General features: G+C 50.1%; 1 protein-coding gene across 4 annotated transcripts in view; it reads right to left on the minus strand.

Moving 5' to 3' along the window:
- LOC119449630 (rho GTPase-activating protein 7-like) overlaps window positions 1-22,101 on the minus strand; it is a 411,144-nt gene that overhangs the window by 307,319 nt on the left and 81,724 nt on the right. Inside the window, exon 1 of one of the 4 annotated variants that reach the window (XM_037712848.2) lies at window positions 15,749-15,941. The exons of 2 other annotated variants lie outside the window; for them this stretch is intronic. The gene's annotated coding sequence lies outside the window, so the exon portion shown is untranslated. Of the gene's footprint in view, window positions 1-12,920; window positions 12,940-15,748; window positions 15,942-22,101 lie in introns of those variants that run through there. One more of the 4 variants, XM_049665334.1, reaches the window with a different exon arrangement.

The raw sequence follows: 22,101 nt of genomic DNA on the forward strand, positions 1-22,101 counted from the left end.
CTGAGGGGAGCGACCGACCTGACGCCGCCCCGATCGTAAATTCGGTCCTCGAGCTGGCCAGATGTTACAAGTGCCGCGCTGACATCAGCTGGCTTTCAATGTATAGGACCCGCGAGAAACAGATAGCACCGAAACAGCGATGACCTTCCCCCGAGAAGAATACCGAGCGCTGGGAGGATGGGCCGAGCGGGGCAACCGGAAAACATGTGAGGTTGGTTGCTGGTCCCGAGTGCGTGCGCCCAGAGAAGTAAACTATTTTTTCTCAGATGCGACAAGTCAACACACACGCCCTACAGCGGCTCAGTATAAAGAGTTATGCGGGTAGAACCTAAGTGAAAGAAAGAAATGAAGCATTCTTTTTCGTATAATTATCGTTGAAGAATCGCCAGCTCACAACCTGTGCGAGCTGTCAAATAAAAAAGCAAATTAAAAAACGCGTCGACGCGTAATTACAGTGACAATGATAAAGATGTGCTCGTATGCCTTCCGATTCCTTTCGAGCGCACTGCTAACGACTGACAGGCCCAGCACAATACATGAGTGAAATAATAAGTACCGCGTGCCCCTCGTAATATTTCCGAGCGGAGGTGTACTAATAAGTCTACATCATCATCACATGAAAAATTGAGTGCAACCTTATGCCCATGAGCAGAGGCACTCATGATGTTGTCACCATGGTGCAGCAGGCCTGTAACCGAGCAAGCAGCCGACGATGAGTTTTCGGACCACGCGCCGACGCATATACTGTGTTGTGCTGACGGTTGAGCGCCAACATGAATTAAAGGTCGGCTCTCTCTTTTGAATCAAACAATTTTCATGGAGGTGAATCGCATTGGTCCTAGTGTCTGCCCCTTGTGAATGAGACAACGTGAATGAATGGGAAAAACTCGCCACCCGCTGATGTCGCTGACTTAAGATGAAGGTGAGATATTGCATTGTCGTAAAAAGAAAAAGGAAAGTGAGATTTCAAAGCTTAGGGCTATATATCGCGTCGTTACCATATAAGGAGATGCGACCGCAACTCTCCCATTTCTCCCAGCCATCTGCTCTATGAGCTGCGAGAGCGCCATAAATCTCGATCTTTAATTTCGACCTGACCGAGCGAAGCACGCCGAAGCGTTCGCAAACACAAGCTGGACGCGGGGAAAACTTCCGTGTTTACCCCCAGCGGAAACGCGTATCTGGTTCAGAAAGCCAAGCACCAGTCGATACCAGCTGTCAGCCCTTCTCTCCCCAAAGAAAGTCACGGTGCCAGGAAAACATCAATAAATATCCCACTCAGCGCCTTCTTCCATCAGAGCAGCTGGGAGCTCCCGTCTCGCTGGATGAACAAACATTTCGCGGATATATAGACAGCGTCGAGATGGTGACCGCCCCCTTTGGGATGCAGCCGTAACAACCTTCGTTTTCCCCTTCGACCCCGCTATTATTTTCCGAGCGGAACGGCAAAACATCGGAGAAATGAGGGCGCCACCTATGGGGCACCAGTCGGGCTCGGCCCAAAGAGGAGTCAACTCGTAACCGCCCGTCGACTAGCGTCCCCCTCGTAAACATTGTTCCCTCCGCTGCCCCACCCGCGAGAGCAAGCTGGGGCAACGCGCACAGCAGTGTGCCTCCCCCCCCCCCCCTCACCCTCTTCATTTATATCTCACAAGGAAGCAAGCGAGCCGCCGCCATCTTATTTTTAGACGTCTCCCGAGCAGCACCCCGAGTCGCGCCGCGGTCTTTCGCTCCGGGAACAACAAGGGCTTGCCCGCCCACCCTGCCGCGTCTCGGCAACACCGGGGTGGATGAACCCCGACCAAATACAAGCAGGACCGCTGCTCCCCACGGGCCCCGGCGTCGATGGCCCACAGCTCCAGTGGCCTCTGCAAACAGTCCTGGACAGGGCACCAGGACCAGAGCGCAGAACCCGGCATCGTCTGCGCATGGCCCGTGTGAGGGATAGTGCCTATCTCGGTAAAGAGAGCCTGATGTGCACATTGTCCCGTTTCCGTGTCTTCGTGAGAGAGCAACATAATATCATAACGGCAAGAAAGGTTGAAGCTCTCTTTAGTAATTTTCAGTAAATCCAAATAATGACGTAAGCTTCCATAATTGACTGGACCGAGTAGTGGCAGTAGAGTCACGAAATGGGAGATAAGAAGAGACCAGAACGTAGGTCAATCGCCGCCCAACTGTCTGTAAGTCGACAAAACCTGTTTCGCTTCCAGTAATATTTCGAACAATGCGTACCGCCGATTGTTCGCTTATACGGCTTAAGCATTTTTAGCGAGGTCACCGCGTCGGCTTTCGCGGTCTCAAATTCGCAAGACTGCCATCCACATTTCTGGCTGGACCATTTATCGATATTTTACGGAACGTGCATATATATATATATATATATATATATATATATATATATATATATATACTTCTAAGATTAATCATAATCGGGATTACAGGCAGCCGCTCACGCATCAGTGCGACGAAAAGTGCGGCATCAAGCGTCGAAGCAACAGAAAAGGTAGCGGAAACTAAATACAGTAGTCGACAAAAAAAAAAATACGATATTTTGCATTTTAGGTCTTCTGAGCTTAACTGCTGAGAAACTTGGCGTTGCGTTAAGCCGGACCGCTAGCCTCGGACAGTGGCCTCTTGAACACTCACTGCCATGTTATTCGCACTCGGTATACCCTACTTATCGGTAGGCGAATTTAGCATTCCAAGAATGCATCACAAGGAAACCGCATACACCAACCAGTGTGTCCAAAAATAAGCGCGGGCTACTAGCTAGCTAGAGAAGGTGTGATGTTAACTATAGAGAGGTTAGCCGAGCGAAAGGCTTGGTATGCCACCGCAAGTGATAAAAAAAAAAGAGGGGGGAAGAAAAAAAGCACGAAACACACACATGCACTCGCACACAATAAACTCGTAAGTGTAGGCAACAGTGGGCACAGATAACTTAACAAAGAGGGAAGTGGAGCTAGCTATATGGCAGCAGCAATAAACAAAGTTTTATCAATCTCTGTCCCCCTGGCGGGCCGCAGTTCTGTGTTGAACAACATCGAAAAAACTGCGAATGATTGCGTAGAAACATCGGTAATTACTTTTTCGCAGAAAACCGCAATACCATATACCTTATTCACTCTACTGTTCGTGAAAGCTTTAATAGTTACGCACAAAGTTGATAATTGGGAAGGTTGGCCGACGTGATCCTGACCAACGAACTGCAGTATGCAACACGGGACAACGATCAGTACACGGGAAAGGCGCTACACCCGTGTGCTTTCCTTTACCGTATAATGCACCGCATTTATCAACATAAATTACGCACATCTTCCTCAGAGTTCGGGCGGATCTGCAGAATCAGCACAACAACGAATCTCCAAGTTTCTGCGCATCAGTGTGACGTTATCGATACAAGTATGAGAAATCAACTCCAATGCTTTCTTTCGCTCCCCCTCCCTCTCTTCCCTTGTAAATCAAGTTCTTTTTTCTTTTCTTTTTTTCTCTTCAGCTCAGCATGGGCTTCACTGCTCCTAACTGCGGTGCTTGAACAGCAGCGCGCTGCGCCCCGTTTCAGCGGCCCGATTGTCGTCTCCCCTCTGTCAGCGGGCGCAGGAGGAGCCAAGTCGATGGCGGCGAGTTTGTTTGCCGCGAAAGTGAGATCGCGCGAGCGCCGTGATCCCCGAGAAAGAAAAGGCCACGGGCGCCTTAAGTAACGATACTCCTGCGCCCCGCGCCTGCCAGCAAAGGTTGGCAGGCCAGACTAAACGGTGCTTCCAGGCCCAGGAGCTGACGGTGCGGCTTCTGCAAACGCTTTCGCCGGTATAGCGAAACAGCCGCCGTTGTTACCGCGCCGAGGGTGCCCCGGTCTCTTCTATTCTTGAGGTTTGGCTCCGGGATTCGCGCAGCAGCCACACTTCGAGGTTCTCAACGCATAGGTGCTTTGCTGTTGTTGTTGTTGTTGTTGTTGTTGTTGTGTTGTTGTTGTTGTTGTTGTTGTTGTTGTTGTTGTTGTTGTTGTTTTCTTATATTTTAGCCGGCTACTCCACCGTGATAAGCGCACATTATCGCTGCCCCAAATCGAAGGCGCCTGAGACGTACAACACGTATGTAGACATCTGAATCTACAAATATGCATTGTCAATGTGGGCTTTTCGACGCGGAAAGTCTCATCGCGACCTCCTTTTTTTCCTAAAATCAAGTGAGATGGCTCCCGCATAATTTTTTTTTTTTTTTGCTATTTTTCGCTTTCCCACTTGCGCGGTTTGTGCAGCGAGTATTGAGACCACGGGCTTTTCCTTCCTTCCTTCCTTTCTTTTTCTAGATGTGTGCTTGTTCCTGTTGTTGTGCGGTGACTTCTTCCTGTTCTTACTGACCCGTACATCATTTTTGTGTCGTTGCTCTACTTCAGCCTTTGTGATGTGTCACCTTTCTTTCTCTCCTGGCCTCATCTTCCATTTTTAAGTTTCTATCCCCTTCTGCCTGAATAACATGAAAACAGGTGTCGTGCCCTTACCGGTGGCGGTTGCCAACCGGCTTCTTTCCTTCCTTTCCTTTCTGTCAGTATTTTCCATCTTACTAAGCCACATAATAATATAATAATAATCATTTTTAAATGGTCTTGCTTCCTGACATTGGGCATACGCGTCCGCTGTTTGGCCCGCATTGTAAGAGGCAGTGCAACATTTCTCGAAATCCAGCAAACAAAAATGCTGTCCTCGTAACACCTCGCGAGCGACACGACACCGTGTGAAACGCTGAAGTTCACACCGAGTTCGTCCTGCGAATAAGCGCTGCTCGAGAAGCGGCGTTCATTAGGTTCGCTCAAAGCCAGACAGCCCCGTTGCTTTCTCTGTCGATCGAGCCATCAACAAACCAAACTTCCGGGTCCGGGTGAGGGACATAACCTCTACTTAGGTCTGGAACACTACAGGAAAATAAACACGAACAGTTACTTCGGGTGTCTTCGTATACGTTCTTAAACGCCGCTAATGACAATATATCCGTCACAGCGAATGGCATCTACGACTAGCAGGGGCCGATAGACGAAACCATATGCCGTCCGTCACGTAAAGGTGAATTTGTAACCGTCTCATATGCCTGTATATATAGAGGGAGGAAAGCACGTGCACAGAAGGCAGGCGTGCGCCGCCCCGGACCGTGAACAGCGAGTCAAACATCTGGTTCCCTGCCAGGACGACGTCAAGGATATACTTTAGATGAGACTTCACAGAGCGTCCCGAGCGCTATGCGACAAGGACCCAGTACGTCTTCGTTCCGGAACGAAAGGGAGAAAGCCCCCAGAGCGTCCAATTGTCGGCCGAGATAAATAAATACAAATGACCATGCACAAAGGCGGCAGGCAGTGTGATTTACGATGTACGTATCGCGTGACCATGGCTCTTCCCCAACAATGAACACGAGCAAGGCGCGACGATGGAGAGAGATCTGCCTATAGACGTCGTGTTCCGCTTCGCGGAGAATAGATGGGCGACGTGCTGCCAACCACCCGACCGCAGAAGCACCGACAGGGAAAATACGGACAAACAATTTCGTGTCTCGCGGTGTCAGCGAACTTTCATATCGCGGTCGTCGTGCAATTTCTCGACTCCAAGGGTTACCTCAGCGAGATAAAAAACGACGAAAATGTGATTATACTTGCCGTTTGTTAGCGGCCTGAATGAATTTCAATAGAAGGAACATAAACGCCTTCGCTACTTGCAAGGTTACACTGAGCTTTAGCTTCACTTGTTTCCACAAGCTTATGTAGATGACCAATTCCGTTTCGTTGAACGTGGCGGCGTCATTCTATTCACTCCGCGACATGCGTTTTCCAGCGCCGGTAATAACGCTCTAGGCAAAACACGAGTGACCTCAGTGTTCTTCAGGCGCAGCCGCCGCGAATTGAATCGTCGACCCCGTGCTTAGCAGTAGAACGGGTTAAGCCACTCTGCAGCCCCTGGGAAGGCGCGCGACATTTATACACACCACGTCGGTACGAAATCTCGCAGGTGTTCTCGAATATGTCCGTTCCGATATGACAATCGCGCAAGCGAAAAATCGTAAGATATCAAACACGAGGCGCAAAGATATATATATATATATATATATATATATATATATATATATGACGGTGTCCCCGCTGGGTGCGATGGTTCGTGACACCATGGTTCGTGCTGTTCAGTCTGGCAAGCATGGCGCTCTTTGTATATATCGAGGCTCGTTTAGATTTGCTCTGCGCTTCTCCTGTCGTTCTGGTACCTTACGTGGAGGGGCCACTGCGAATTTAGAGTTTGGATATGGTCGCTCAATATGCGTAGAAACACGCATTGCCGGACAACTACTAATGTCAAAAATACAGGACACATGTTTTCCGCCGATTTGTATCTGAGTGCTGCGGGCGGGTACCGGTTAGGTTAGTTCGCGATGCCGTTTCCATGTGCAGGGCTGCTGTGCGCTTTATTATATGGTTTGCCGCACCTTCAACAGATCGCGCCATGAGCAAAGCAAGACCGCGCAATGGCATGTTTGACAGTCTGTGCCCGCAAACACGTGTCCTGCACAATCAGCAGGAAGGCGCTTAGTAGAGCAAATGCGGTCATTATGTCATTAATCGCGACCCATTAGTACATTTGTTGCGTTGCTCGGCCCGGCGCTGCCGTATAGTGTTCCGTAGCGTAACTGCCGTAGCTCTGACTCAGACGTTCTCTTCGATGTCCCACGACTGAATCATTGGGACTCGAGCGTCGGATATTTTCTTTATTTACAACATTCGGCGATAGTGGCTTTGCATGACAATGCCATTTAAAGAATGTGTCAGAAGGTTTTCACTGTAAAAGAAGCTAAATGTCCGGCGCACGGCAGCACTGAGTCATGCACTTGCATTCAGCCAAGCGTGATCATCTCCTCCCTTAAATAAACAAAAAAACATTTACTCCCGCGCGCAGCAGTGTGCTGTCACCCAGCTTCCGCTGCGTGCTCCCAGCAATCCAGGATGTCATTGTTGGCAAAGGAAAGCCGACGACGATAAGAATCGGGCCGGAAGAGAAAAAAAAAGAAAAAGAGAGATCCCCTTAGGGGCGTCGGTTGCACGGTAGGCAACTCCATAACTCTCGCGGTTACAAGGTGTAGAAAGGAGAAACGAAGACGAATGTCTCATTGTTGTGCCCGTGCCAAGGATCGCGGCTCGGCTGCGGATCACGCGATAGCCGAGGTAAGCGAGAGGAAAGGCACCAGTGGCGGTTAGGTTGGCTTCCGGAGACGTCAACTAATAGAGCTCTTAGAACACGTGTTAGTGGAGACAGACTATCTAGTCTCCGAAATGGTTAAGCGGCGGACCGGGACCGTGACACATCGGCTCCGTTCTCGACTCTTTCTTCACCTTAAGCTTTCTTAACTCTTCTTTCCTTTTCCTTGTTTTATCCTTCCGACTTCCGCTCCTATCCTTCCCTCTAGTTCCACCAAACAAACCTCTCCTTTCCCTCCACTCGCCAGATATTTATATCCATATGACAACGACGCCAACGAGAGAATTTGGGAAATTGAGTACTATAATTAATGGAACCTTCCAATTATAAGGTTAAAATTTGCAATAATCAACACATTATTAATAAACAAAAGGTAACAAAAATGAAAAAAAAAAGGAAAGATCGGGTAGAACTCGTCTACGTCGACTATCCAAGATTGCGAAGAGCCGTAACGCGTCAGGCATAAGGCATGTGCTGCAACCGGCCTCCTCTCTCGCGCTTAATTCCCTCTGGAAAAGCTGTGTCGTCTGGCGGCAGCCACCGTGAAGTCCGCGCATACCCACTTAACCACACACAGTGACCAAAGTTGGCGTCAAATAGTTTCATCGAAGAGCGGCACATAGCCAATGGCGCGTGCCCACTGACACATGCCTAGTGGCTCCAGGGGCACATACCCATGGGCCCTCAGGATCGGCCCACATTTTTGGTGGCATAGCTAGATGGCCGGAAAAAGAAACTTGTCTGACAATGCCAAGAATGCTATCCGCATTAAATGGCAACTTATGCCGCCTATATGAGCGACCCGACAACCTACACATTACGTGCGCGTGCTGCGCCAAGAACTCGGCTACGGCGACGGCTGCCCCTCCGTCAACTTATTGGCCACTCGTGTGCACGTGCGTGCTTTAGCCACGGAAGTGTTAGGTTTCCCAGAGCCATGGAGGCGGACGTGAAACGTTGACTTTACCGTAGGCACCATAGGTAGCACGTGGCCTCAGAAACATGTAGGCAACAGGCCAATGAACCTTTGCATTCTACCTAAGGCATCCAGGCTGCCGCAGCTGAAGCCCTCACTATGCGATGAGCGAGATCAATGTGACCAGTACCGTAAATTTAGCCATCATCTCTAACTAGACAGTTTATATCAAACATTATTCATTTCCCCTATGCCCTTGCTTGGCTTCGTATACTTGTGTACGAGAGAGAGCACAGCAAACTGTGGCCGTCAAAGCACGGGTGCAGAGGCGACTCATCTTCGGAAGGGGAAAATGAAGAGCTCCGTGTTCACTGCTGAGCGATTTGATAACAAAGAAACCAGGCAAGAAAGTAAGATTGGCGCTATAAGGTAACCGGGAGCGAATTACATAAATAAAATATAGCATATACCGATCGACGGACCGAGTCGTAGATCAACGTACACGCGGGTCTACTCTCATTGGCGTGTTTGTTTCTTCCCGGCCATTGTTAGTTTAAACTAAGTGTGGAAACGGGATAGTTGGTGAATCATGTTGTTTCAACAGCGCAGAAGCGGACGAAGGACGGACAGAGAAAACGAAGACTAGTTTAAAGGCTATCAAAGTCGACTTGAACAAATAGACGATGCACGGGCTGGGAGATGAATGACAAGACTAGCTCCTAGCAAAGCTGAAGTGACTGGCTTCAAGACAGACCTTTATCGGCGAGGAAGTGCACTAATTTCTAACCGTCCCGCCATTTCTCTCTAACGCCCTTTCCTTTTTCATACTGAACAATATGTCAACTTGCGGTTCAAGTGCCAGGTTTCTTTTCTTGCTCAGTATTGGAAGCCGCGGTAGGTATTTATTTTTAAGTTTGTGCGTGATGACGAGTCATCCCAATTTCCTTCCGGACAATGGGAGTTCCGAGTCGGAGAGGTTTATCACGTTTCGCCACGCCCCCCCCCCCCCCCCCCTCTACCCCTCGGATAAGCAGAAGGGACAGCCATGACGACACACAAGGCCGGGGCGAGGAGGTCTGTGGGGGAAGGGCTGCCTTCAGAAATCGCGCGGGCACCGAAACGAGGGCAGCGGATAAGCTTGGGGTCGGGGACGCGGGGCCTCCGCTTCCTGTCCCCTAATGAAGGCCACTTAGGCAACGTCCTCCCCCCCCCCCCCCCCCCCCCCCCCCCCCCCCCCGCACTATCCACTTTCGGCGGGGCACTGATCGCTCAGGGAGGAACCTACGCACAAGCACCGATGGCTTGCTCGGAATCACGGAGGAGGCGAGCCGCTCCCGACGTGGCAGAGCGCCACGGTCAAGAAAATCAGGCCGAGATTCTTCACGACCTAAGCTTCAATTTGTTCTCTGTTTGGAATACTTAAATCGGCTGTTCGAAAAGAAAATAAGAAAGCCGTTTCGCCGTTGTACGCGTACATACGCTCCTGTAAATACATATTTTACCTCTCGCTTTCCTTGTTACAATATAGTGGCACTGTGTAACATGCCCAGGAAACGAAGACACACCGGAGAAGAAACACACACCATAACGACTGTGGTGCGTGTTTCTTCTTGTGCGTTTCTTCTTCTGTGTGCCGTCATTTTTGCGCTTTTTTTTCAACTTCACGCAATCTGATAGCTCGGCCTGCATCCACGCAACGTAATGCCAATTTTACAAGGATGACGAAGGGCAGGAGAATATTCGGGAGAGAGAGTCACGCTGCCAGCGCAGATAACTAATACGGGCCGCAACTCCAAATGGGCATTTGCGACATTTCAACAGGAGAGCTGTTTAAGCTCTTCGTTGCGCCGCGTAGCGTAGACCAGAAATGTGGGCCGATTCTGGAGGCAGTGCAGAAAGGGTCCAAGCGCAATGGCACATACCCTTGTGAACTAGCGAAGCTGTTTAAGCTCGAACATGGTCCATCGAGTGTACGCCGCAAAACCTCCGCCTGGCGATGACGTCACCATACGTCGCCTAGCAACGCTTCGCCCCAGCTGCGGTCGGCGCAGCTGGCTGAAAACGTGGCCGAGTCTCGAAGCATAACCTCGAAAAAACTTGGTCGAACCGACATAAACCGAAGTGGGGTCGCCAGCTTCGCTGCTTGTCCAGTCTTCGCAGCCATAGTGTGAAGCTGCCCCTAATTTTTGCTGCTGGAAAGCTAGCACATCGCGCGACGGCAGTGATTCATCATGGCTGCATTACTTCAATTCTAGTGCCGTCTACGCACACAGACGACTGACGTGCACAGTGCGCAAGGAAGAAAAGGTAAGAGCAGGAACAAAACCCGAATGTGGAGACAGAGCATCAGGCCATCGCCAACGTTTCCGTGATTGGTCTTGTCTTAATAATGGCAAATACGACTGCACAGGCTCTAAATGGTAGCCAAAACGGTGACACCCGACACAGACTACATGATTGTTCATTGCTGATTCAAGCGACAGGCCTTCTGGTGCATGTTCGACCTCGTTAGTGACACTTAAAAACGCACGAAAATGCAAGGCAAACAAGCGGCAAGTTCACATGCACGCTTTTCACTGCTTATCGAGGCTTTTACCGTTCGCGTTTCGATAACGTGTCCTACTATAGCTATTTAATGCGCAATAGGTTGGCGAGTTTGATTCAACACAAACTCCTATCAAAGTGTCGCCCATGCATGAAAAAAAAAAACGAGAGAGAGAGAGAGAGAGAGAGAGAACTGACGGATCTCTAGTTGAGAGGAATCATTCTCAAAACAGGGCCCGAATGACAGTCCTTCTTATAGGTTCATTCATGTGTGCAGTCGAAACGTAACTTCTTTGGAAGACCGGCTTGCCAACACACCTCACGGATGAAACACTCCCTGCGAATATGTAGTTGAGAATAGCTAGAAGTCATATATTGTGCAATGTAAACAACATGCTACAGTAACATATTGCTACAAAACAAGAAGCAAGACGCTATCTCCTTTACAAAACGGAGGCAATGACGAAAGCTGATAACCGCTTTGTTTCACAGAAATCTGCAACATACTAAATCAAATGGAAGCTCGTCCCGTAAACAAAAGGAAAGCACGAGATGCTTTTTGCTGAATTAGCAAGTGGGAATAAAATAAAGGCGAACGTGAAATCCACAAGCCAGAATTGCATTTTCAGATGACGCTAAAGTAATTCGAGTGCACCTTCAAAATGCCCGCAATTAAATTTTCCGCCATAACCGACGCAAGTTCTACTACAGCTTCTGTTTACAAAGAGACAAACTATATATAACCGGCTTCAGCTTCTGCGTTTCCTTTGTAAACTTGCTCTGTGGTGCATTGAAGTGAGCAAACGTTTTTTTCGACCATGTCTACAACTAACTCAGGCGTAATATGCGGCAGAACTGAATAAGAAGAATTTGATTAGTCGCACCATGGCACAAGCGCACACTCCCGCTTTTGTTGCTCTAAACTTACGATACAATTTCGAAAGAAGTTACGTTTCGACTGCACACACGAATGAATTTATAACAATGATTCCTCTCAATTAGAGATCCGCCAGCATTTTTTTTTCTTTTTTTTTATTACACGCATGGTCGACACTTTCACGGGAGTTTGTGTTGGCATCAAACTCGCCAACCTATTGCGCATTAAGAGATAGTAGGAGACGTTATCACAACGCGACCGGTAAATACCATTGTTCGCGGCAATCAGGTCGGCACCGAACAGGGCGTCCGCGTCCACATTCTGCCAGACCGGCTTGCCAACACACTCGCCATTATAAGTGAATGCTTTACGTGGCTTTACGGATGATGTTAAGAGGCTTACAGAAAAGCGCCGTTCGCATTGGCAGCTGTTACGAAAAAAAATACTGCTAGTTGCAGGCAAAGAGCGCCTGAGGGCTGCTTGCCTTTATTATTTTTTTTTTTTCGTCTATTGTGCCTACGCCTTGGGCCACACATATTTTGCGTTGTGCTGGTGCTTTGTTTTGTTTGGATTGTGTCGCATTGGTAGTGTGTGTTTAATTATCTATGCTTGTGGTTAGAAATAAACTACACATCAATTTTTCAACGAAAAAAAAATAGCTGGTTATGTCTGCCGTAATCGAGAGTAGATGTAAGCATGAAACGGCTACCATATGGCGTCTTTTGGTGCATGTGGTGCCGTCGCCTTCAACCGCGTTTCTTCTTGCAACAGTCCAACGCGATCAGCGTCTGCCGCCACTTTTTTCTTCTTGTTGCATCGAAGTGGTCGGCTGCAAATGTGCGGGCTTAGGTCCCCTTTATCTGCCTTTTGAACGTCGCTATTGGAAATGACATATAAAACTTCAGCGCACTAGAAGTTACAGCATGAGTGATATTGTGAAGAAACATTTAGGAAGAACTCGGAAGCAATATTCTTGTAACTTGTTTGGAGAGTAACTAGCATACGTATGTAATGCGGTCCTGTACAAAGGGTTGGGGGCCAGAGAGCGCATTTTCTTAAGTTTTGGCTGGTTGCCCGGATGATCTCGCTTTGTTCTCACCACGTGCCGGCATGTTCTCGTTTTGAGTGCTCGGATAACGGCTCTGGCTTTTGGCTCAAGGTCACTCGAAGGGCGCCGACAACGGGAGCTAAAAGCATTTCATGCATAAAACGAAGCTCCATTACGTCGTCTACGCGGAGCAACCGACGACGGTGGAGGTGCTGCTTACGTCCGCTTCACAAGTGCTGCGGCGCAATGTGCGTAAGGCAATATAAACAACCCGGCAATGTTACGGGAAGCATTACTGACGCGTTGCTCCGGCGATGCCAAGATTTCTTCCGCGCTCTTTCAGATACGGTTGAATCCATGCCACCAAGGCCACCACGAAAACTGTAACACGAGTGAAACTGTATACATACACACGCACTTTATGCGCACATTTCGGCTAACAAATGGCAGTAGGAGAGTTGCCCCTGTGAGGCCAGCAGACAAGCCAACGCAAAGTTTAGTGAACTAGGGGGTACATATTAGCGAGACGTCGAAATAAAGAATTAGTAGGAAGGATGTAAGAAAGAATAGAGTTGCCTCCTATACTGCTCCCTCATACTAAGTCTTTATTCCCACGCCGCGCTAATATGTACACCCCACGGTGTAAGAAATTTCATACACCGTGGTACTCCCTAGACTTGAGCCCCCATCTCTGCCAGCAACATATTCTACCCAGTGAAGAAGGACGAAGGCGCACGCTGATTATCGCGGTCGGTCAAGCAGATTTTTTTTTTTAGTCTTCATTTATTCCTTTATTCTATTCAAGTAATGTGAAATATTCTACCTATTCATTCTCATGTGCGTACGTATTTCAAAATTTATGTTTGCAGTATTTTATAAATCTCCTTTCTCATTGTTATATCGAGCTACCCGGTTCTTGGCCAACCCCCCAGAGTGGGTATGTGCCACTAACACCAAAGCTCTACATCTAGATTTACTGCTTTTAGGACCACTCTTCAACTCACGTAAAAAAAAAAGATGCTTCTAAATCCAGTTACGATCCTTCTTTCCCGATAAAATATCCATATTTAGGGCATCGAAGGCTCGCCGAGGCGGTTTGCATTCATATTACCGCTTTCTCCGCAACCTAACTGGCATTAGATCTAAAAGCCCTTATAATTCAGCGCCACCGAACAGCAGCGACGGCACAACAGAAAAGTTAGTGGGCCGAACGACAGGGTACTCGGGCCCGTTATCGGAGCACACGCAAAGAATTCTCACATATCCATCCACAATGCCACCTTTCGAAGAGCTGAACAGCACGCCCTACTTTGAAACTGAGGAGTTAAGGTTCTTACTCATCCCAACAATAGTTTCTCCCTGTGTTCCTATCTGATGCCGAACCTGCGACCTTTATCTATCTTCCTCTCTGTCTTTCCTTTTCTATCTAATATGAGCTGGATGTGTCACCCGTTGCGTCACCACCGGGAAGCTGCGAGCGAATTAGAGTTTCTCTAATTACGATCTACTGAAGGCCACCGAACATCCATAAGGCGACAACAAAATGCGTCGTTGATGCTTATAGCTCAAAAGTTCTACGGCAGCCCCCTCCCTTCCCTGTCGCTATCCCTGCTCTCTTACCGCCATCAATCATCGGTTGTCAATCAAAGCACGCACTCCTCCCAGTACTATGGACGCATGCGGTATAGATGATTCGGTCGTCAAGTGGCGCTGCCGACGAAGCGACCGAGGATGCGAGACGGGGAGTGCGTGAGTCGGCGCGCTCGTTTGCTGCCGCCAAAGGGGACGCTGGCGCGACATCCCATGTAGGCGCGCGTCACCGCTTTCGGCGAACGTGACGCTACAGCGTGACGCGCCGCGCTGTTTGACGTTTCTATTCCAGCAAAGCATGCAACCGGTTTCTGTGTGCTGATGTTGGCGGTTCGTGAACCGCCAACAGCAAACGTACGGTGGCTTTGTACACGGTGGATATCCACAGAGAGCAATAGGAAAGCTCTACGCCGTATAAGATAACCTATCAGGCGATTATCCCACGCTTGCAGGCAAGGAAGACTTCATCAGGGTGAGAAACAGACGCGTGGAGCTTACCCAGGATGATAACGGACGCAAATTCACGTATTGTAAAGTGTCGAACGAATCACACACACATACACACAATATATATATATATATATATATATATATATATATATATATATATAGGTTGGTGTATGTATGGTATATATACATCAACCGAGACAATGAACTTTCACGGTACGAATTACATGCAACGCTTTAAAAGAAGAACGCTGCCACGTCTTGCGGGCGCGCTGAGCAAGCAAGCCCCTAGCAGCGCATTTAGCCAGGCGTATCAACTGACAGACGTTCATGCGAAACGCGCAAGTACTACGATGGGGCTAGTAGGCATGGAGCCATGACTACAGGCAGCGGGAAACAAAGACTATATGGGCAAATAATAGGAGAGCTACGAGGACATGTAGCACTCCTGCCGTCTGTCCATTGTCTTCCCTGCAGCCATGGGCACGAGCATGTTAATAACACTGATTCCCAAGCCCTGAATACCACTACAAAACAACATGACACCGAAGGTATCCAAGTTACACATAAGGACCTAGGCGCACCGAGCTCAAGATTAGTGGTTACGAGGCACTACTAAAACAATTTCGAGCTGGCACAACGTTTTAGCTCAACCGACTGTGTAAACACCAACAAGCATGTCATGAGGATTGTCCAAGGTGTTCAAGGAATTCTTGTGGTTGACAGTTAAAGTTTAAACACTAAAACAACAATCTTTTGTTTGACCTCACCACAAAGGAGATTCTGCGTTCTGCCAACGTCTATATACTAAGTGATAGCTCACCTTAAATGTTTCCAGCGCTCCTCCACGACACTCAGAGCGTGGTTCAATGAACATTGCCTCCAAAAATTTACCTATGTCCATGACCACGGGGTTCAACAGACTCTCACACACGGCCATGACCGCTACCCTGAACGATAATCCCCACCACACCAGAACATCCCCTTAAGATACCCCTTAGAAGGAAGGCTACGAATATCGGCACACCAAAAATGGAACACCTTACAATATTCACTGGTATTCGATTCCATGCATGAATTAGCACACTCACCGGGGCGAAGATGCTCGAAAGATATGCCGCGCAACTCGTATCCGAAATAGTACACACAGCACACATTCACCGCAGAACCCTGCGATGGACTTCGTGGTCTAGCACGCACTCATCGCCGTCCGCAAGCCACAATCTACGGGCCGAGGATATCGGAAAAAGCTGCTCTCGAGAAGAGACGAGAAAACTTCTCAGCGGGACAATCGGAGGAGGCAGGGGACGCTCAGAGATTCCGAGTCGGGCCAAGAATCGGCCGCCGATAAGGCGCATGCGATGGCGGCGACGGCAAACTCCCGCGGTATATCGGCGAGACGCCGTGCGGCGCCCCCTTCAAGCGATGCGCGCGGAGGTCGCAGCACACGTCGTGTACCGCAGGTCGCAGGCGCCTCGACGCCCGACTGATTCAGCTGAGTAAACACGACACCTGACGCGTTTCTCTCGTCGTACAAGTCGCGAGGAGAGCTCGGCGGAAACGGTAGCGACGCGCCGCGCAGTTCGGCATCCGAAATGCGCCGCTCCCAGAGTGCACATGTTATCTCCATACTCTTACTCTGGTGCGCTCAAAGCTCATCGTTCCATTAGCGAAGACCTGAGTTCCATTTGCTGTCTCAGCCCGAACGTGGTATCGCGCTGAAAGCCGTCCAATACTCGCGAAGATTGCGCGCGTCTATCCAAAAGGTGTCTCTTTCCTCCTGTATTTACAGCGACTGAATCGCGGCCATGGCTCGCTGCGGCCGAAGAAGCCGCTCTCTCGGCACTCAATGGTGAAATAGGCAGCATATAATGTTCTGCCCGCGATGGCGAACGATTTTCATTTCGAGGGTATGCGCACGCAGAGGAAGCACTGTGAACGACAGTCCGTGTGCTTGCGTGGTGTATCCTGGAAGCTCACAATTTCCACTCGCACCGTGTGTAGATCCACCCCCTCTCCTTTTTTAGTATTATTTTTTTAACGCACATGCACCTCCTGGCAGAACGCATCGGCCCCATTCCACGGCGCCTTCTGTAAACATGACTTGGCTTTCCCGCCAGCAGCAATGCTATAAAACTACAACCAGACATTTGCATTTCCTCTATAGTTCGACATATCTGATTCCGCGGAAGACCACTTGTAAAAGCCCTGGATCTGACGCTGTCGTGTAACGGGGCCGCATTGTTATCTGCACGAGTCGGAAAACTTGCAAAACACGCGCACACACACAAACAAACGCGCACGCACGCACGCACGCACGCACGCACGCACGCACGCACGCACACACGCACGCACACACACACACGCACACACACACACACACACACACACACACACACACACACACACACACCACACACACACACACACACACACGCAACGAACATTGCAAAAGGGCGCCGGGTACGTTAATTCACTTTCGCTTGCCGCGGTCTGCTCCTCGCGCGCACACGCACAGATGCACAAAACAGTGCACGCTCTCCCATAGTAAAACAACGGGGAGTGACGCTAAGCACTATACACTCGCTGGCGCACGTAGCTCACAGCGTGCACGCGCTGACGAGCACGCTCGCCGGGCCGTGGCCTTTTTCCGCACGAAGTGCGCACACGCTCGAGAGGTGCGGTGGAGTCGACAAACTCCTCGAAGGCCCCCGTCGTCACGGCCCGATTGCGACGAACAATGGTGGCCGCGGCCGTCCTGACGTCGACGACTGGTCTTGTCTCGGCGCTGCCGCGAGTGCGTGCGTTCGTGCGCGCCTGTTTCCCGGCTGCGCACACATCAGATCACCGAGCGCGCAAACAAACACGCCTCGGCGCCGGGCCCGCGGTTTCCGTGCCAGCCTAGCACTTCCTGGCAATTTCGTGAGCGCCGCGCGCGCAGGCCCCCTCCTCATCACGCACTGCCTTTCGAGGGGGAGGCGCGGCCGCGTAACGCACGTTCTCTGCGACCAGGCCTCACGAGATAACTGTGCAGCGCTCTGGCAGGCAGCAGCTCCTGCCACACAATCACAACTGGCACCACGCTCGTGTATCGAAGCGCTTTGTTCCTGAGGTTGTATTATTTTACAATGTAAACATTAACGCAAGACATTTGACACTCTTGTAGTGTGGCGGTCGTAAACGGATACTTTCTATACCTGGATAACATGTGCGCTTTTAGAGCAAAACCAACGACCGCTAAAATCCTTGTGGTCCATTGGGTCTGTCGTGGGCTGACCATCGGCCGATCCAGTGGAGCTCGCGCGGGCTTGACCGGTCGTTGACAGAATGGTCGTGGAAAGTAGAGATATGGCTCGAGTAAGATGTGCTCTGCCCTACTACCCGCGTTACAGGCAACCTGCTAATTGCAGAACCTTCACTCGGCCGCACGCAATGAAAATCGATTCGAGTCCAGCGCGAGCAACTGCGAAAGCATGCTCTTATGCGGTTTCTAAGTGCGAAGATTAGTAGACCGCAACTATAATGACCTCAAGTCATTAGACAACTAAAGCGCTTTAACAGAGGATTCTCCAGAAGCAACAACTTGAAGCATCGGGACATTCTGAGATTACGCACACCTGAACGTAAGGTATGCCGGCGCACGTTGAGCGATCGAACCCGACGACTAGCCCAGTGCTGCACCGGGCTTAGGTCTTTATGTCTATACATACATGTGCGAAAGAACTACAGACAAACCTGCATGGTTGCAATGAGCGGTTTCGTGCGCAAATGATGGCTAGATATATCAGGCATATTTAGGTATATCCGAACCTGGGCATAACGAACTTTTATGATGATCTCGTTATACACGGGTAACGTTCGTTATGCATGGCGACTTTACTCACAGCAGCACACGTGCAAGTAGCCCAGCAACCCCCGATATAACTTTCTATAGAATTATGCGTCCTATCGCACCCTATCCCGTTACGTCAAAATATGTTGTCAAGCATATTCAGCCGCACGACCGAAAAGGACATGCTCGGAAAGCTTACGTGGGCAAAAAGAGAAGCCACTACGGGCGGTTTTCGGCGCAGGTAATAAGTGCGCTCGGAGTTTGATATATGCAGGGTAGACTTCGTTTCAAGCGATTAATTCCGTTGAAAATATTTTGTGTGCCCAATACAGAGTCTAATTCGTTGTACCCGGGTTCCTTATTAATAGGGTTTGACTGTATATATCGTTACCGTGCTAGTGGTAGCCTGAGCATGCATCGTAACATTCGCCACAACGACGCACGCTTTTAAAGAGGAAGAGCTTACGATAACACACACTGCACCGAAACATCACACGGAACTGAAAGTGGTACACGGGAAGAACAAGAATAACAATAATAGGAATAAAAAAAAGGCGAGTGCGATAATAACGCGCTGCACGACGAAATGCACTCCACAGTGTTCTAGAAGCCCGCGGGCATTGAGAGAGTGGTGGTGATTATGCACCGCCCCCTACACCTCCACCGCGAGTGCGGGGTGTATTAAAAACCCATCCACCGAGGCTGCATACACTTGCCGCTCACGCAACCACGACGGCGAGTGGGCGCCGAGGAAAGAAAACGGAGGCTCTTCACTCAACAGCATTCAGCCTGCTCGCGCGCCGAAAGTACCGCGTTTCTTCCCCTGAAACCGAACGGCGCAGATCACCATTATCTGGCGCAATAATCGATACTCGGCATAATGCAGCGCGCATAAGCGGGCTAATGGGTCCGGAAATTTCGCATAAATGCGCTGTGCAATTCTGGGGTTCACAGGGTCAGTCAATACACATTTCCGTGTTTATATCAAGCGACAAGAGCTGTTGTAAGGAAGAAGAATGACACTGGAAAGCCTCGTCGCCATCGTGTGTCTAGTAACATGTTCTCCACTCTATAGCACAGACAATCCCTCAGTCCGGTAGCTTTCAGGAAGCGCAGCAGCGCTTTTGTGGCCTTTTGTAGCTGCGATATGCGAGGCCATGGTCCTCCCAAGATCTTGTCCAAGGTGAATGGTTTTCTGTCCAACTGATTTAGAGCAGTGCAGAGGTCATGTCTTCCATTTTCAAAGGACGGGCAGTATAGCACAGGGGGTGTTCTATAGTCTCCTCGACATCCACAGGCTAGTAACCACTGGGCGCTTTCGGCCATTCCAATCAAACATGTTGATGCACTGGTGAATACAACGCCCAGGCGTAAGCGGCACAGCATTGTTTCCTCACTTGGCGGAAGCCCACGTAGCAGCCGCAGTTGCACAGATGGGTCGAGAGAATGCAACCGAGGGTGACCAACCATGTATCTCATGTGATCATGTAACCGTTAACGTAAACCACTTAAAGCAGGAACATGCTTGCCGGGATATGGCTCATGTGCAAGACGAGCACTGAGAAGCTGTGCTGGGTACCGTACGTGGTCAGAAAGGGAACTAGTTGATAAGCATTCTAAAGCACACGAGGCGAACAAAGGTAAATATAGGGCCTGGTGCGACCGTTTTCACAAGGCGAGCGGTTTCAGATCCACCCTCGATTACTTCTATTAGTCCTGTGCCGCCGTTAAGCGATTTCAGAGGTAAGCTCTTCTTCGTCAAAGGCCACCACACCAGCAGCGACCTCTTCATCACAGTGCTCTCTCAACCAGCGAGGATTCGGGAACGCGAAAAGCAGCGGGCAGATTTCTTCTTCATCTCCTCGTCCCACGCCCCCGCACCACGTGACGGCAAAATAAAACGGTCCATTAAGGCCAAGCTTCGCCACAGAGCGTCTGACAAGTTCCCCAGTGCAAGCAGCCATTGCGAAAACAGCTCACGTAGACACTCGCGCAGGCGCCCACACGCACTCGCGGGGACCCGAGCCGCGAAACACAGCCGGCATGAACGTTCTCTCGCATGCGCCAAAGGTACTCACGCCGCGCCGGCAACAATGTGGTCCACAGCCTACTCAAACACACGCGCGCACCTCCGACTGCTATGCGTGACGAGTTCATTACGGAGTCATCGTGCAGCCCTTCGCCGCGGGTAGCCTTTCACACATGGCAGCATCGGCCAAGGAGCTCCTCTGTTTTCAGCAGAGTCAACGGTTCGAACGGGTTCTCTATACGAGTAGAGCTCGCAGTCGCAACTGAAAATGCGGTCAGCATACGAAACACGCGCATATCACCCGGTAGACACAGCGCGCAGTAGTGCCACAAGCGAAAAACTGTCGGCAAGCAAATACCATCTTCTATTTCCAATGCGACATTACATTCGGAAGTATTAGGCTGGCGTACACGCACTGAAATCCTAGAACAACACTGAAACGGCTAGTGTTCCTGTGAATGCCCCCCCCCCCCCCCCCCCCCCTACGGGAGCCATATGTATGCAGGTCCGTACACTACGCCGGGTAACCGCCACCGAAACACTGGCAGTCACAAGTATACAAATACACTGCAGGATCAGTGCTCGAGCTAGCATTACACGCAATGATCAGGATTCACTGACTTGCGGCCACTCCGCTATGGCATCCATAATGCATTCAGTGGCCTCTATTAATCTCTCTAAAGTGATCTTGTCACCGGCGGAGACACAATGCGACTTTTACAGACAATGTCTTGCTTAGAAAGCCGCCCCTCCCTCCTCCTCTTTTTTTTTTTTTTCGTATTATTGGGTTTGTGTGCTTCTAGCCTCTTCCGTAGACCGATCCCAGAGATAGTGCAGTCTAAATGTGTGGGCCGATCCCGAAGTTCGCGCAGTCAAAAAACGCTTCTTCTCCCCTCACACAAAGCGTGACGCGACAGAGTGAAATACGCGGTGACACCGTCCCACACAGACAGTTTTAGTTTAGCGTGTTCAGCGTCATCATCATCATCATCATCATCATCATCAGCCTATATTTATGTCCACTGCAGGACGAAGGCCTCTCCCTGCGATCTCCAATTACCCACCCCTGTCTTGCGCTAGCGTGTTCAGCGTAATAGCGCGCATATATCGGAATAGCTGGATCGTAATACGCATGCGCAGAACGCTAGACGACCAATAGCGTTTAGCGTACGCACGTTTTTCTCAGATTTAACGTCACCGTATTCGCATGGCTTGCAATGGTGCAATGGTGCGCACGTCCGCGTGTGCGTGCGTGTGTTTGTGTTCGTGCGTACACGTGTGTATGCGCGAGCCTGAGTGACGCGCGATATTTGTAGCATGAATGGCGCCGCGGCGACGAAGAGCCGGCGGCCACTGTACGACGGCGATAAGGCGTCCTCCCGTACACACAAGAACGCCAGCAGCACGCCGCGTCGTCAGCGATTGCTGCCTGAATGGATCGCGACGGCAGCGGGCGGCGCGGCTCATACCGACGCGCCGCCGAGACGTGCCATGGAATCCAGGTTACGCGCAACCGCTCACGCGAGAGCCAGCTGCCGCCCGCGCTGTTATACGCCGACCTGATGTGGCTCCTGCGGAGGACG

Source organism: Dermacentor silvarum, chromosome 4 (assembly GCF_013339745.2).
Source record: "Dermacentor silvarum isolate Dsil-2018 chromosome 4, BIME_Dsil_1.4, whole genome shotgun sequence".
Classification (NCBI taxonomy): Eukaryota; Metazoa; Arthropoda; class Arachnida; order Ixodida; family Ixodidae; genus Dermacentor; species Dermacentor silvarum.